The 16,055-nt window shown below is 42.0% G+C and overlaps 1 protein-coding gene and 1 long non-coding RNA gene across 9 annotated transcripts in view; one reads left to right on the top strand and one right to left on the bottom strand.

Annotated features, from left to right (window-relative positions):
* Positions 1–16,055, bottom strand: part of frmd4bb (FERM domain containing 4Bb) — a 317,520-nt gene that overhangs the window by 111,962 nt on the left and 189,503 nt on the right. The gene's annotated exons all lie outside the window — the stretch shown is intronic.
* The window catches only part of LOC132377875 (uncharacterized), a 66,851-nt gene that overhangs the window by 15,053 nt on the left and 35,743 nt on the right, over positions 1–16,055 (top strand). Inside the window, exon 1 of one of the 7 annotated variants that reach the window (XR_009506818.1) lies at positions 14,783–14,866. The exons of the other annotated variants lie outside the window; for them this stretch is intronic. This is a non-coding gene — a long non-coding RNA (uncharacterized LOC132377875). Of the gene's footprint in view, positions 1–14,782; positions 14,867–16,055 lie in introns of those variants that run through there. 7 annotated transcript variants of the gene reach the window in all.

Below are 16,055 nucleotides of genomic sequence, written 5' to 3' on the forward strand. Positions count from 1 at the left end.
TTCTCAGTCGATGCTGAGTTTGCTAACCTTAGAATAAGTTGGATATGAAAATTGACTTCAATCTACTTTAGTTAGGGAGGAAAAAACTGATCAAAATCAGGTAGACGAGCATCAGATTAGCACGGTATTGACCACATCTATGCTGCTTTCCCATAAAAAGATAACACGAGTACTGTATGTCCTCTATCCTGTTAACAGATCAGAAATGACCATTTGGTTGAAATACTCAAACTCTGAGATTTATATAGGAAAACAATGATATCACAACAGAGGAAAGTGTCCAGATGTTTAATAAAGTGACAGATAACAGAAAATGGAGGTTCTCCAAATGGACACATTGCAAGCAGTTGCTTGTCTGGGATTAGACACAAAATAAACCCGTTTCATCCCTCTAATACTTTTGTTTAACAGTCTCTTTGCTAATATAACTTTAACTAGCTCTCCTCTAGCACCTTGGAAACTTACAAAGATATATGCTCTACCAGAATGTGCTTCTATTGGATGATAGGCGGAGATACAATCAGACTTGGTTATTATTCCCATTGCCTTTGTGATTGTCAGCAGTCACACGAAACAGCACAACTTTGCTATATAAATATCTCATTTTCTTGACTACACATGGTTACATAATTTAGTCCTGCTGTTATCTCTTGTATGCATAATAATATATTTATAAAGTGACTGTACACAGGAAAATATCATAAAGCTATTCACACAAAGAGAATGATTAAGCAAATTTACACTGAGTCTAAGGAGGGTTAACAGTTTGCAAATAACTAGAGCAATTTGAGGTGGCTTTTAAAGTAGGGTGAGAGAAGCAAAGAGATTTTTACAAGATGTCTGTGAGTAAAGTCACAGAGGACTTCAGTAAAGAGATGAAGGGTTCCTCCATCACATACATGGTGGATGCACTTTCCAAAACAGGCTTTCAGGAGTGAATCAACAAGTGGAACCAACTGCTCTACATAGACAGTCGTGCAGTTTTGAGTTAATTTTGTCTCCATCCTGCCTGAATCCTTATTCCTTCCTACTGTTTTGGCTTATTCTGCACTCGCCTACACTCTCCTCCTTTACTTTTTCCCTACTTTTCCGAGCTCTTGAAATCATTGCTGCACTATTTAGTTTAAAGGCCTTGTTATGCAATTTGCCGGGAGGCTGGTGCGCCGTCGTTTAGGAGGAGCCTGTTCTATCCTCGCAGGGAGGAACCTCAGCCCTTAAGCTTGCCCAGCTTCCTCCAGCACTACCTCTTTGAACCCTCCCCTCCCCACCCACCCGCCTCATTCGCAGTCACATCCTCTTGGCCATGGCCACAGACCAAACTTTAAGTACTCAGTCTAAGTTAAAGAATAGGGTTTTGAAAAGAAAAGCTGATATGTACAGCAATTTGAAAAGATAACATCAGGATGCTGTGTATTCTCAGTGTGCTGCATTGGAAACCCCGTCAGAACTGATTTATATTACATTTCCCTGCTAGTATTTAGGTTTATCACTATCGCTTGGGTTCTGTGTAGGAGAGAAAGAAGGGGAAGGCTCATTTTCCACATGTGTTGCTCACTTCCCAAAAGGTTAACATCAGTATCATGAACGTCATTCACGGCGATGTCTCTGGCTAGCTCTCCAGACTAAAGATGACAGCGTGGATTTATGAGCAGGGAAGGGAGCAAAATGCAAAACTGCTAACGAAGCTTTTCAACTCCAACAAAACAAAATTCCAGGAAAAGAAAAACTTGCGTAGGTGTAAAAAAGAATCATGTGTTCCACATCACACCAGTTTAAGATACTCCTTCGTTAGCTCATCACTTTTCATTGTTGTGCTCTCTGTGCTAATTTTCAGTTGCCTCCTCATTTTTCCATTGAATAAGCTCACTTTTATTTTAAAAACAAACAATGCTCCTTACCACTAGTTTTTTTTTTAAGGTTGTATTTGTATTATTAAAGATTAATATTCTTGAAGTGATAGGGCTTTACTGATTTTGGGATGTGCAGATTCCGGGAGAAGCCTGTGGGTTGGGGTATTTTTAGATCTGGAAAGCTGCCAGACCTTTAGCTGTTAATACTCTTCATGTCTAACGGTTGCCTAAATAACTGTCAGATGAACAAGGCAGGCCTCAGAACACCGAATGCCTCACAGTACTCATTCTTATTTCATTGTAATAAGACCTGGGAATTGCAGGACAAAGCCTTTTTCTTGACTAAAACTGAACAGAAGCCATCATTATCTTATTTATGGCAATAGAAAGTGCTGATGACACTATAGAATTGTAGCAGTGAAATGATTGAAACTTCATAACACAACACTAAAAAGAGTTAAGTTGAAACTCATTTAGATGAGATATTGGAACCTGCTCAAAGTCGCTCCATGGCACTTAAACAAGTAGCAATTTGAAATTGCAAATGGAAAGAGGTGTGCCTTCTGAACTTGGTACAGTCAGAGAGCTAGTTATTCATTGCTGTTTTGTTAATGATTTGTAATTAGGGTGGAGCTGAGTAAATAGGTTGAGTCAAAGTCTGAAGTGAGTCATGAAAACAAAAATGCAGCAGGGCTGCAGCTGACAAAAAAAAAGCACAGTGCTCTTGAAGAGCAAGGTTTACTGCGCAATTAATTCTAATCACATGCAGTGCCTTTCTGCAAATAGAATATACACCTGCATTCCTGAAGATATTGTATTTTGTGTACATAATGGTTGCATTAAGTATAGAAAACTACTTGATCACTAAAATGTTTAATTCCATTCCTAAACTGGTGCTCAGTATGGTTTCCTGGCCCAAACAATTCCATGCCTTGTTACAGACTTGGTCCAAAAATGACAAAAAGTGGGATACAGATTAACAATTCATAACTGAGTTGAAAATTATTGCCCTTGACACAAAGGTAACGTTTGACTGAGGGACAAAATCTTGGATTTTGTTTGAAGTCTTAAAAGATGTATTGAATAAAGTAATGGTACAAAATATACTCCAGGTTTGGAACTTGAATTGAGTTAAGCTCATTCTTCAGCATGGTTACAGGTGCTTAGGGCAAATCCTGGCCATTACTGTCAGACTGGCTCCATGAAAGGTGGTAAAGGAACCAACACAAGGGAAATCATTAAGTTGAACTCGTGTTTACTGACCTATTTTGTAGGTGCATACTTCAATGGCCAAGATCACAAGAATAACCACCACATGATGTTGTAAATCCTAGCTTCATGCTGAGAACACCTGCCAATTTTGTCATGTAACATTGGCACCAAACTAAAATGGATAGTAGCTCAAATCTGGGCATCTGTGGGGTGAAGTGAGCCGTTAGCAGCAAGAGTCACTTTTCCTCCATGTCAGAAATCTCATCTTCCTTACGCCAACATGGACAACTCGTCTCCAAACTCCTAATTAGGGGACTCAAACCGATTCTTGAGTTCCTGACCAACAGACTACTGTCAGAAAGGATAGCAGCAACACCTCTGCCATGATTACCCTCAACACTGGTGATCTGGAAGCTGTACCTCAGCAATCTACTTCATTCCTCATACACTCAGGACTGTGTAGACAGATTCTGCACTCACTCTGAGACACAGAGTAATACAGTACGGAAACAGGCCTTTCAGCCTATCTCATCCAGACTGACCACACAATCTGCTAGTCTAGTTATCTGCTTTTGGCCCATAACTCCCCACCAGACGTTCCCTTCCACATACCTACCCAAGTGCCTCTTAAATGTTGCAGTCATACTTGCTCATTCTAAGTACTCATTATCCCATGTGAAATGAAGTTATCTCTCTGGTTTCTTAAACATCACCCTTTTCTCCTTTAGCTGTTCCCTCTAGTTTTGGACTTTCCAACCCTGGAGACCAGACTATAACTTCATCCATATCCATCATAAAATTATAAACTTCCATGAGGTCACTCATCATTCTCCTGCGTTCCATGGAATAAAAATCTAATGTGGCCAATCTGTCCCAATAACTCAGAGTCTTGGCAGTATCCTTGGAAATCTCTTTTGCAACCACTCCAGTTTCACAGCGTCACTGAACAAGTCATTACCCTAGTTTGGATGTGCCATATACATTCCTATCCAAACCATACATACTGAAGAGGTCTCAACACCAAACTAGTCACAGGCCTCCAGTGGGAGAACTGACCTTCAGCCATCACACACTGCTTCCTATCATTGACAAAATTCTGTATCCACCTTGCTAGCTCCCCCTGAATCCTTTCAGATCAGCCTGCCATTTGGGACCTCAATAAAGGCCTTGCTAAATTTCACATAGACAATATCCCACTACCAGATCTTCACCTATCCCCTTAGTTACCTCTTCAAATAACTCCAAAAGGTCTCACAGAGGGATGGTCGACTTTGTCCCATTTATGTTTGCAGATAACATCACCATTGTCAGCCGTATTTCAAATAAAGATAATTCAGAGTATAGGAAGATGTTAGAGCGCCTAGTGGCTTGGTGTTGTGACAACAACCTTTGCCTCAGTGTCAGCAAAACAAAAGAGCTGGACACTGAGCTTCAGCAAGGGATGATGGTGCATACGTTCCTGTTTATGCCACTGGTGCTGAGGTTGAGAGCTTCAAGTTCTGAGTCATTGTCCCTTCAATATCTAATAGTTTGTTTTGGATACTGTTGGGGGATGACCTAGCAGAGGAAAACCACAGCAGTCAGGTCTGGCGCTGAGTCTGTTCCAAGCCTCGGAAGGGAAGGAGCAGTAGTGATAAGGGATTCACTGATTAGAGGATCAGGATCAGCTAGCAAGATCAGTGGACGTGCAAGATTCCTGGATGGTATGCTGCTTCCCAGGTGCCAAGGGCAGATATCCCTATTTGAGTTCATAGCATTCTTAAGGGGAAAGGTGTCAAGCCAGAGGTTCTGGTCCACATTGGCACCAATGACTTGAACAGGAAAGGTAGAAAGTCTGCAAAGTGAGTTCAGGGCGTTAGGTGCAGCACCTCTAGGGTGACAATCTCAGGACTGCTACCCATGCCACATGCGAGTGAGGTCAGAAATAGGACAATAATGCAGTTAACATCTGGCTAAGGACTTAGTGCAGAAGTGAAGGCTTCAGATGTCTGGATCATTAGGCTTTCTTGTAGTGAAGTTGGGACATGTACAAATGGGACAGTTTGCACCTAAACAGGAGGGGGACAAATATCTCGTGGGAAAGTTTGTTAGGGCTTCTTGGCAGGGGGTGGGGTAGGATTGGAGAAACTAGAGTTGCAATGAGGTGGAAACCAGAGGGGTAGGTCAGCAAGTGGCTGTGGGGAAAGTAGATGTTCAGTTTATATGCTAAGATAGAAACCATGGTGGGACTGATGGTCTGAGTGGCGTATATTTCAATGCAATATTTATTGTAGATAGACAGGCCTGTTTAGCGATAGTCAATATGGCTTTGTGTGTCGTAGGTCATATCTAACCAATCTTACAGAATTTTTTTTGAGGATGTTAAGAGAAACGTTGATAAAGGAAGGGTGGTGGACATCATGTACATGGACTTTAGCAAGGCCTTAGACAAAGTCCTGTACGGGAGGCTGGTCCAGAAGGTTCAGTTGCTAGGCATTCAGGATGACATAGTAAATTGGATTCAACATTGGCTTTGTGGGAGAAGCCAGAGAGTGACAGTAAATGTCTGTTTCTCTGACTGGAGGCCTGCGACTAGTGATGTGCCACAGGGATTGGTGCTTTACTTGTTGCTTATCATCAGTGTTGATGATCTAGATGATAATGTGGTAAAGTAGATCAGCAAATCTGAGGATGAGACTAAAACTGGGAGGTGGAGGGGGGGTAGGGGGCCTAGTGAGCATGGCCATCAAAGCCTCCAGCAGGATCTGGACCAGCTGGAGAGGTGGGCCGAAAAATGACAGATGAATTTTAATGCAGACAGGTGTAAGGGGTTGTAACGTGCCAGGACCAACCAGGGTAGGACTCACACAGTGATCGTTAGGATACTGGGGTGTGAGGTAGAACAAAGGGATCTGGGAAGACAGATCCATAATTCCTCATCACAGGTAGAAACGGTTGTAGAGAGTGCTTCTGGCATATTAGTCCTCATAAATCAGTGCACTAAGTGCAGGAGTTGGGATGTTATGTTGAAATTGTATAAGATGCTGCTGAGGGTGAATTTGGAGTATCGTGTGTACTTCTGGTCACCAACCCCCTCCCCCCAGGAAACATATCAATAAGCTCAGAAGAGTGCAGGAAAAAATGTACAAGGATATTGATGGAACTGGAAGACCTGAGTTATTAGGAAAGGCCAAATAGGTTAGGATTTTATTCCCTGGAGTGTAGGAGAATGAGGGAGATTTGCTGGAGGTACTCAAATTATGAGGGGTATAGATAGAGTAAATGCAGGTTTTTCCCAAGGTTGGGTGAGACTACTATTAGAGTTCGAAGATTTGGTGTGGAAGTTGAAATATTTAAGGGGAAAACTGAGGGGGGGCGGTTCTTCTTCATTCAGATGGCGCCTAGAATGAGCTACCAGCAGAAGTGGTGGATTCAATTGCACTATACAGTATTTGAAAAGTTTGGGTAGGTACATGGATGAGAAGGGTACAGAGGGCTATAGTCCGGGTGTGGGGAAATGGTAGGAAATGGTTCAGTGCTGTGATGCTCCTTGAGTCTATAGACATCACCAGTAGCCTGTCCCAGTGCAACCACTTTGATGCTATGGCCATGAAAGCTCACCAGAACCTCTACTTCCTCAGGAGGTGAAAGAAAACTAGCATGTCCCCTTGGACTCTCACCCATTTTTACCAATGCACCACACAAAACAGCCTACTCAAAAGTATCAGGGGCTTGGGATGGTAACTCTTCTGCGTGTGACGACAAGAAACTACACTTTGTGGACACCGCTCAGCACACCACGGAAACCAGCTTCCTCTCCATGGATTCTGTCTGTACTTCTATCTGCCTCAGTAAAGCGGCCAGCATAATCAAAGACCACACCCCCAACACATTCTCTCTGCTGCCCACTCCACTCCTTCATTGGACAGAAGATCCAAAAGCCTGAAAGCGTGTGAAACCAGGCTCAAGGACAGCTTCTATTCCATTGACGTCAGACTGTTCTCTAGTATAATTCAATGGATTCTAGCCCTTGCACTTTCCTGTCTACATGCACTTTCTCTGTAACTGGGACACCTTATTTTGCAATCTGTTACTTGTTTTACTTATACTACCCTCAATGAACTGTTGTAATTATTTGATCTATACAAACAGTATGCAAGACAAGCTTTTCACTGCACTTTGGTAAATGTCAATAATAAAACAATTTATTATCATTAAACTACAGAACATTCACTGTATTCATTCATTGAATACTATCAAAATACTATCAAATGTTAAGTAAGTATTGGCATGTTGCTGCCTAGTATCTTACAGTTGGTACAGACATGGACTACCCTGCCTCAGTGGAGGAGAGTGAATCATTGAGGTGACGGATGAGATGCTGATGTTGTTGAGTTTCTGTGGAGTGAATGTAGAATTCTAAATCTATTTTTCAGACTTTATTTTTGCGAGGCATTGTTTTTCAGGTCATCTGTGTACCATGGAACACATTCTTATTATTACTAGCACATAAAATGTTTCAAGAACATATGGAAAGATTTGCATAAAGTCAGACTTCTCTAATTCAGTTCACTTGTAACCTGTATTAGGTTTACACTTGCTGGAGAATACAAGATTAAAGCTGTTCAAAATTGTGTTGGGGTTGAATCAACGATTCAACAGAATGGGAAGAAACTACTTTTTTCAGATTGAAGGACATAATCTTAATCAGAGATTTATGCACCTAACGTATGATCTGAAAAACAATGCCTCACAAAAATAAAGTCTGAAAAATAGATTTAGAATTCTGCATTCACTCCTCAGAAACTCAACAACATCAGCATCTCATCCGTCACCTCAATGATTCACTCTCCTCCACTGAGGCAGGGTAGTCCATGTCTGTACCAACTGTAAGATACTAGGCAGCAACATGCCAATACTTATTTAACATTTGATAGTATTTTGGACTTTAGATTTCTTCCAAATAAACACTTCCAATTTTAAATAAAGATATTAATCTGATCTTAACTCTTTAGTTGGTGATGTGAGAAAGCCAGGGTTTGCAGTGGTGACAGGAGAGATATCAGTGATCTAGAATCATGTCTGACTTACAGTAATGAAATGGTACATCAAGAACTGAGGGAAATATTGTAAAATTAACATAGGAAAAACAATCTAAAAAAGGGGTGTTTTTTGTTATAAACACAGGAACGTTGGCAGATGTGTGTTTTTTGTTAGTTCACACTGAAGAATGTATGAAAAGGGAGGAGGAGCGTTTGGGATGGCGGAGGTGGTGGTGGGGGGAGAGCTGGGAAAACAAACCCTCAAAACATGTCAGTCATTTTTTTTAGAAAATTATTGGAATGTAGTAGATTAACATTTTAAGTGAGCTAATGGGTTTGACCAATGTAGAGAAATAGTGATGTCAAAATGTGTTGACAGAGAAAGCTTAATTTTTTATTTGCAATAGGAACATCTGGTACCTTACACAAGGAGGTAGCACACAGTCATTGGTACAAAGTCGTACATTACAGGGGAGCAATTCCACCGGGAGGCTTAAGTGACTTTGAAGATTATCTAGACTAAAATTGAATTACTGGATTTAGATCAGTTCTACTCACTTATTTTAGATACACTCAATGCTTTATGTTTCTTTGTTGTGTTTTTTGAGGTTGGGGGTACAGTTTAAGAAAATTGCAAACTATACTGTATATGAAATACATTAATTTGATAGTATTGAGTTGAATGAAGTGTACTGACTCATTGTTAGAAGACAGGCATTTCAGTCCCAGTTCCTTGAAGCAGTGCAAAACTATTTTTACTACTTTACTGATGACCTTCACATCAACATCAAGTCAGAAATGGAGCTGTTCCCCAAATACTATAGAGTGTTCAGTTCTATTTACTGTCTGCTAAACAAAGCCTTTCATGTCTGCATGCAACTTAATCTGGAATAAAAATCCAGAGATGATTGTATATGCATACATACTTTGATAATCAACGAACCTTTGAAATCTTTGAATGTTCACGTTAATGCCTTCAGGCGTGTTTACAGCCCACCTCAAGCACATGCCTTGTTCTACACATTAAAATTTAGCCTGGGGACTAATTGGAGCAGCCACTGGCAGAATCCAAAACATGGAATAAAAGGTCATGCACAGATAATTCAAGCTGATTACAGATACACACTTCTCTTTCAATATTAATAAGATACTTGATGCAAAATCATCTTTAACATGATAGGCAATTAATATTTTTAATCGAGGAATTAATTTCCTTAAAGTCCAAAGAATCAAAGATTACCCTTTAGTCTTGGATACTCCTTGCATCAAAGTCCATATATCCACCCACAGATAATAATTTCACTGTCAATGACCAACATCATACCAGCATAGAAATGCATACTTCTCAAGAAACCACTACAGTACTGTAACTTTAAGGAGTGAGCTTCCATACAACTGTAGAAGACTGGTCCCCATTTTCAAACACTTAGCAACCAGTCTAGATGAGTATGTCATTGACTTTATCAGCAAGTGGGGTGATGACAGTGTATGAAAGAAAAATAATGGGTGTTTCCAAACTGAAAATCATGGATGACTCTTATGAAGTGTAGGACTGTGACATTCAAATCAGGTGACTATGACCTTTACAAGAATTTGAGATACAACTTCTGTAAAGCTATCCGGGATACCATGAGACAATACCAGCCCAAAATGGAGTCCCAATCCAGCCATCAGATGTAGCAGGGCTTAAATGTTATAATGGGCTACAAAACAAATTTGGGCTGCATCACCGACGACAACACGTCCTTTTCTGACAAGCTTCACACATTCTATTCACGTTTTGAAAAGGACGGGACTGGACTGTCACACCAATCCCAACAGCCTCCAATACGCTTGATGCCACAGTCACATAAGATAATTTTCCAGAGGATGAAACTGTGGAATGCACTTAGCCCAGATGGTGTCCTCGGCCTTGTACTTACAGATCCTGTACAGATTAATTGAAGGAGATTTCTACAGACATATTTAACCTCTCCCTGCTTCAATTTGAAGTTCCCACCTGTTTTAAGACAATCTCTATCATTCTGGTTTCACAGAAAAACAAGATAGCATGCTTTAGTGACTACCGGTGGCTCTGACATCAATCATTGTGAAGTGCTTCAAGAAGCTGGTCATGACACACATTAACGTCAGACTACTAGTCAACCTGAACTTCCTACAATTTGTCCACCATAACTATGTTAAGTGTTGTCTCTCTGGCCCTACTCTCATCTCTGGAGCATTTGGACAATAAAGCTCCCTCTGTTAGGCTATTGTTCATTGACTACAGCTCCACCTTCAATGCTAGAAATCCAAGCAAACTCATCTCAAAACTCCTAGACCTGGGACTCTAATTCTGTCTTTGCAACCAGATCCTTGATTTCCTGACCAACAGATCAGAATCAGTAAGGGAAGTCAGTAACATCACCACTATTACTCTCAACACTGCTGCCTCACAAAGTTGTGCCCTCAGCCCCCTACTCTACTCCCTATTCAATCATGATTGCATTGACAGCTTCTGTTGTAACTCCATCTACGGGCTTGAAGATGGTACTACCCTGGTGAGCTGTATCTCAGATAGTGAGCTGGATTACAGGAAGGAGACAGAGAGCTAGTGGCACGGTGTTGTGACAACATCCTTTCCCTTAATGTCAGCAAAACAAACGAGCTGCTCATTGGCATCAGGCAGGGTGCAGTGTACACAATCCTGTTTATAATACTGGTGTTGACAGGACCGACAGCTTCAAGTTCCTAACAGCAAACATTACCAATAGACATCATTGGTCCAACCACTTGGACACCATGATCAAAAAAGCTCACCAGCATCTCCACTTCTTCAGGAGACTTTAAGAAATCTGGCATGTGCACTTTGACCCTCACTAAGTTTTTTTGATGCACCATAGAAGGCATCCTATCTGGATGCACCATGGCTTGGTATGACAACTGCAAGTAAATGCACAGAGTTATGGACACAGCTCAGCACATCATAGAATTGGCACCATAGCCGAGTACTGAAGACCTGTGCTGAGCAACTGGCTGGAGTGTTTACTGACATCTTAAACCTCTCACTCTGGCAGTCTGAGGTACCCAGGCTTCAATTATACCGATGTCCACGAAGAATGTGGTAATCTGTCTCAGTGACCATCATCCAGTAACACCACCATGATGATGGGCTTTGAGAGGCTGGTGCTGTAACATATCAACTCTTGCCTGAGAAACAACTTGGATTGGCTCCAATTTGCCTACCGTCCACCCTGGATGCCATTTCGTTGGCTCTTCACTCAGCTCTGGAGCATCTGGACAGTGAAGGTGCATACATCAGGATGCTTTTTATGGACTACAGCTCAGCAGTCAACATTATCTTCCCCTCAAAACTAATCAATAAGCTTCAAGACCTTGGCCTCAGTACCTCCTTGTCCAGTTGGGTGCTCTATCCTCACTTGCAGTCCCCAGTCTGTTTGCATTGGCAACAGCATCTCCTCCACAATCTCCATCCACAAGGGGGAAACACAAGGCTGTATGCTTAGCCCTCTGCCCTACTTGTTTTATATTTATAACTATGAGGCTAAGGCACAGCTCCAATGCCATATACAAGTTTGTTAACTACACCAGTGTTGCTGGCTGAATCAAAGGTGGTGACAAATCAGCATATAGGAGGAAGACTGAAAATCTGTTTGAGTGGTATCAAAACAACAGCTTCTCACTCAATGTCAGCATGAGTAAGGATCTGATTATTGACTCAGACAGGAGGAAACCAGGAGGTCCAGAGTGGATCATCAACTTTAAATTCCCCAGTGTTCCCATTTCAAAGAATCTGTCCTGTGCCCAGTACATAAGTACAGTTATGAAGAAAGCATGGTAGTGCCTCTACTTTCATAGAAGTTAGTGAAGATATAGCATTTTATCTAGAACATTGACAAACTTATGTAGATGTGCAGTGGAGGATATACTGACTGGTTGCGTCACAGCCTGGTGTGGAAACACCAATGGCATTGAATGGAAAATCCTACAAAAAGTAGTGGTTACAGCCCAGTCCATCACAGGTAAAGCTAACCCAATTTCATAATTTCTTTGGCAACACGAGTGAATCTGCAGAAGCTGGAAATAAATAAAAAACACAGAATGCTGGCAGAACTCAGCAGGCCAGACAGCATCTATGGGAGGAGGTAATAACGATGTTTTGGGCCGAAACCCTTCATCAGGAGTGAAGTAACGTGGGATGGTTGAGGGGGGATAAGAGGTGGGAGGAGGGATAAATTAGAGAGCTAGGAAGTGATAGGCTGGAGGGAAATGGGCTCGGGGGAAGGTGGAGAATTATGGGAAATAAAAGAGAAAGAAAGGTAGGGCTGTGGGGGGGAGATTATAGTGAGGGGGAAAAAAGAGAGAGAAAGAGAACCATACTAAAATAATAGATAGGGATGGGGGTAAGGGGGGGCAGGGGTATCAACGGAGGTCTGTGAGTTGGATGTTCATGCCAGCAGGTAGGAGGCTACCTAGGCGAGAGATAAGGTATTGCTCCATCGACCTGTGTGTGGCCTCATCTTGACGGTAGAGGAGGCCATGGACAGACATGTCAGAGTGGGAGTGGTCTATGGAATTGAAGTGTGTGGCCATAGGGAGACCCCGCCACTGCTGGAGGACTGAGCGCTGGCGTTCGGCGAAATGGTCTTCCAGTCTGCGGCAGGTCTCCCCAATATATAAATGGCCACATCGGGAGCACCGGATACAGTATATCACCCAGGCTGACTCGCAGGTGAAGTGGTGCCTCACCTGAAAGGACTGTCTGGGGCCTGGGATGGTGGTGAGGGAAGAAGTGTGGGGGCAACTGTAGCACTTCTTCTGTTTGCAGGGATGAGTGCCCGGAGGGAGGTCGGTGGGGAGGGATGGGGGGGATGAATGGACAAGGGAGTCGTGTAGGGAGCGATCCCTGCGGAAAGCCGAGAGTGGGGGAGAGGGGAAGATGTGGCTGGTGGTGGGATCACGTAGGAGGTGGCGGAAGTTACGGAGGATTATACGTTGCATCTGTAGGCTGGTAGAGTGATAGGTGAGGACCAGGGGGACTCTATCCCTGGTGGGCTGGCAGGGGGATGGGGTGAGGGCAGAGGTGTGTGAAATACGGGAGACGCAATGGAGGGCAGAGTTGATAGTGGACAAAGGGAAGCCCCTTTCTTTAAAAAAGGAAGACATCTCCTTTGTCTTAGAATGAAAGGCCTCATCCTGAGAGCAGATGCAGCGGAGGCGGAGGAATTGAGAGAAAGGGATAGCATTTTTGCAGGAGACAGGGTGGGAGGAGGAATAGTCTAGGTAGCTGTGGGAGTTAGTAGGTTTGTAGTAGATGTCGGTGGATAAATTTCATAATTTCTTTGCTTTAAATAGGTAAGCAAGAACCCCAGGAGATCCTTGAATATGATCCTTCATAAATTTACATAATGATATCCCAGCAGAGAGTCATGACCAAGCTGAGCAAGGATACAGAGATATCTATCGATTGATGGCAGTCAACTTCGAGTCAGGAGTCATACACATGGACACAGGCCCTTCAGTTTAACTCGCTCATACTGACCATGGTGCCACCTTGAAGTACTTCCATTTCCCCCTGTTTGGCCTTGTTTATCCAACAACCCTTTTAAATAACTTTTATACCTTGTAATTGCACCCAGCTCAGCGGCTTCCATAAACCCACCAACATCTGTGTGGAAAAGTTTCACTCAGATTCCTCTTCAATCTTTCTCCTCTCACCATAAGCCCATACGTTCTAGTTTTATATTCTCCTACATTAGGAGAAAGTCCATGCACCCTATCTATGCCTCTCACACTCCTCCACCTCTTACACACCGAGGGAAAAGCCCCTGTCTATCCTATCTCTTTATAGCTCAAGTCCTTCAGTTCAAGTAACATTCTTCTGCATGCCCGAGATGCACTTTCTAAAGTAAATCTGAGACACGCGAAAGCTTTCCAAAAGAATCACCTCATGATCAGAGTGAATGAACTGGAGTTGGAATTCGTTTATTATTGTCATTTATTATTGTCAAGATGCAGTGAAAAGCATTTCTTGTGTACTATTCATGCAGATTAGATTATTATGCAGGACTTCGAGATGGAACAAGGTAAGATAATAACGATGCAATATAAAGGGTAACAGCACCAGAGAAGGTGCAGTGCTGATAAACAGTTAGGTGCAAAGGTCATATCAAGCTACATTGCGAAGTCACTAGTCCCACTTATCCTTGAGAGCTAGTCTTGTAACAGCAGGGTAGAAGCTGTCTTGAGCTTCATGATTTATGCTTATGAGCTTTTCTATCTTCTACCCAATGGAAGGGTGGAGAAGAGTATGTCAAAGATGGGTGGGGTCTTTGATTAGCATGTGTAAAGTACACTGTAAAGAATGCAGCAGGAAAAGTTGTTGCTGATGATAAGGGACATTTATGTTACATTAACACGAGAACCCATCCAGAGGCAACTACATTTTAGGATGTATGGACATGCTCATTTTCCCCCAACTCAACCGCACTAATATCTGATGATCATTTTCAGCCATAGTTGTTGATTCAACCAGCAAAAATTGCACATGATTCTTTCCTAGTCTGGAATTCAGATATGCAGAAAATCTAGGCCAATATCTAGGTGAATAATTAACCAAAGTTAGGTTTTATTTGGTGAGTCAGTTACTATTGCAGCTGCTGGTTCAGCATTAAGCATGATTGGCATATTTGTGGTGATGTTCTGGGGCATGTTTTCATGATCACAAATGTTAAGAAGAAATGATGACATATTTGTAAAACTTTTACTGTTAGCGTCGTAACCGTGAGTGTTCCTTGGTCAAGATTTAAGTCAATTAATCTTTAATTACCAAATTATGTGGAGAAGATAGGAGAGGGACAATCAGCCTTGATTGATTGGTGGAACAGGCTTGAATGGCTTAACTTTGCTCCTATGTCTAATGGTCTTGTGGACACAGCGTGGAAATAGGATTGTGTTTTAAAATCATGTTTCCATATTTCAAATCACTGAAAATGATGGTATAGAATGGGCGCCATATATATGAGAAAATGATTAGAGGGGAGGCAGAGGTAAAGTATGTATCATCATATATACTGATATTTTGTTGAATTGAATTTTTTGCAACTGAATTGACTTTATTACTTACATTCTTCATATACATGAGTATAAACTATGTTACGTCTGTCTAAATATGCAATTATAGTAATTTATAATAAATATTATGCACAACAAGGTAGCCAATGTAACATAGAAATACTGTTGTGTCAGTATGAATTAAGCAGTCTGATGGCCTGGTGAAAGAAGCTGTCCCAGAGTCTGTTGGGCCTGGCTTTTATGCTGTGGTACTGTTTCCCGGCTGGTAGCAGCTGGAGCAGTTTGTGGCTGGGGTGACTCGGGTCTCCAATGATCTTTCCGACCCTTTTTACACACTTGTCTTTGTAAATGTCCTGAATAGTGGGAAGTTCACATCCACAGATGCGCTGGGCTGCCCACACCACTCTCTGCAGAATTCTGCGATTGAGGGAAGTACAGTTCCCATACCAGGCAGGGATGCAGCCGGTCAGGATGCTCTCAATTGTGCCCCTGTAGAAAGTCCTTAGAATTTGGGGCCCCATACCAAACTTCTTCCACAATTCTTCTGCAAAAATTCTCCAGAAATTTTTAATGAGCAGCTTATTCTACTGATTCAAGAGGTGAACGTCATGCATGCAAGCATGAACCACTATATGTTAATAACTCTAGTTTATTATCATTTCTCTTTAGTAAAGACTGGAAATGCAGACATGTTAGGGATATTGGACAGGAAAGAAAAGGGGAGTCTGAACTGATGCAAGTGCAAATGCTTTTCTCTTCCCTGGCTCTAGGAAATAACTGGAGAAATTCTGTGAATTATCAGTTCACCCCAAACTATCAAAGCTGCTTGAATCCTGCTCCTTTAAACAAAATTTGCTTCTCCATTCTCACGGCTGTAGGGCCGCTGAAATATTAGCTT

Source organism: Hypanus sabinus, chromosome 19, assembly GCF_030144855.1.
Source record: "Hypanus sabinus isolate sHypSab1 chromosome 19, sHypSab1.hap1, whole genome shotgun sequence".
Classification (NCBI taxonomy): domain Eukaryota; kingdom Metazoa; phylum Chordata; class Chondrichthyes; order Myliobatiformes; family Dasyatidae; genus Hypanus; species Hypanus sabinus.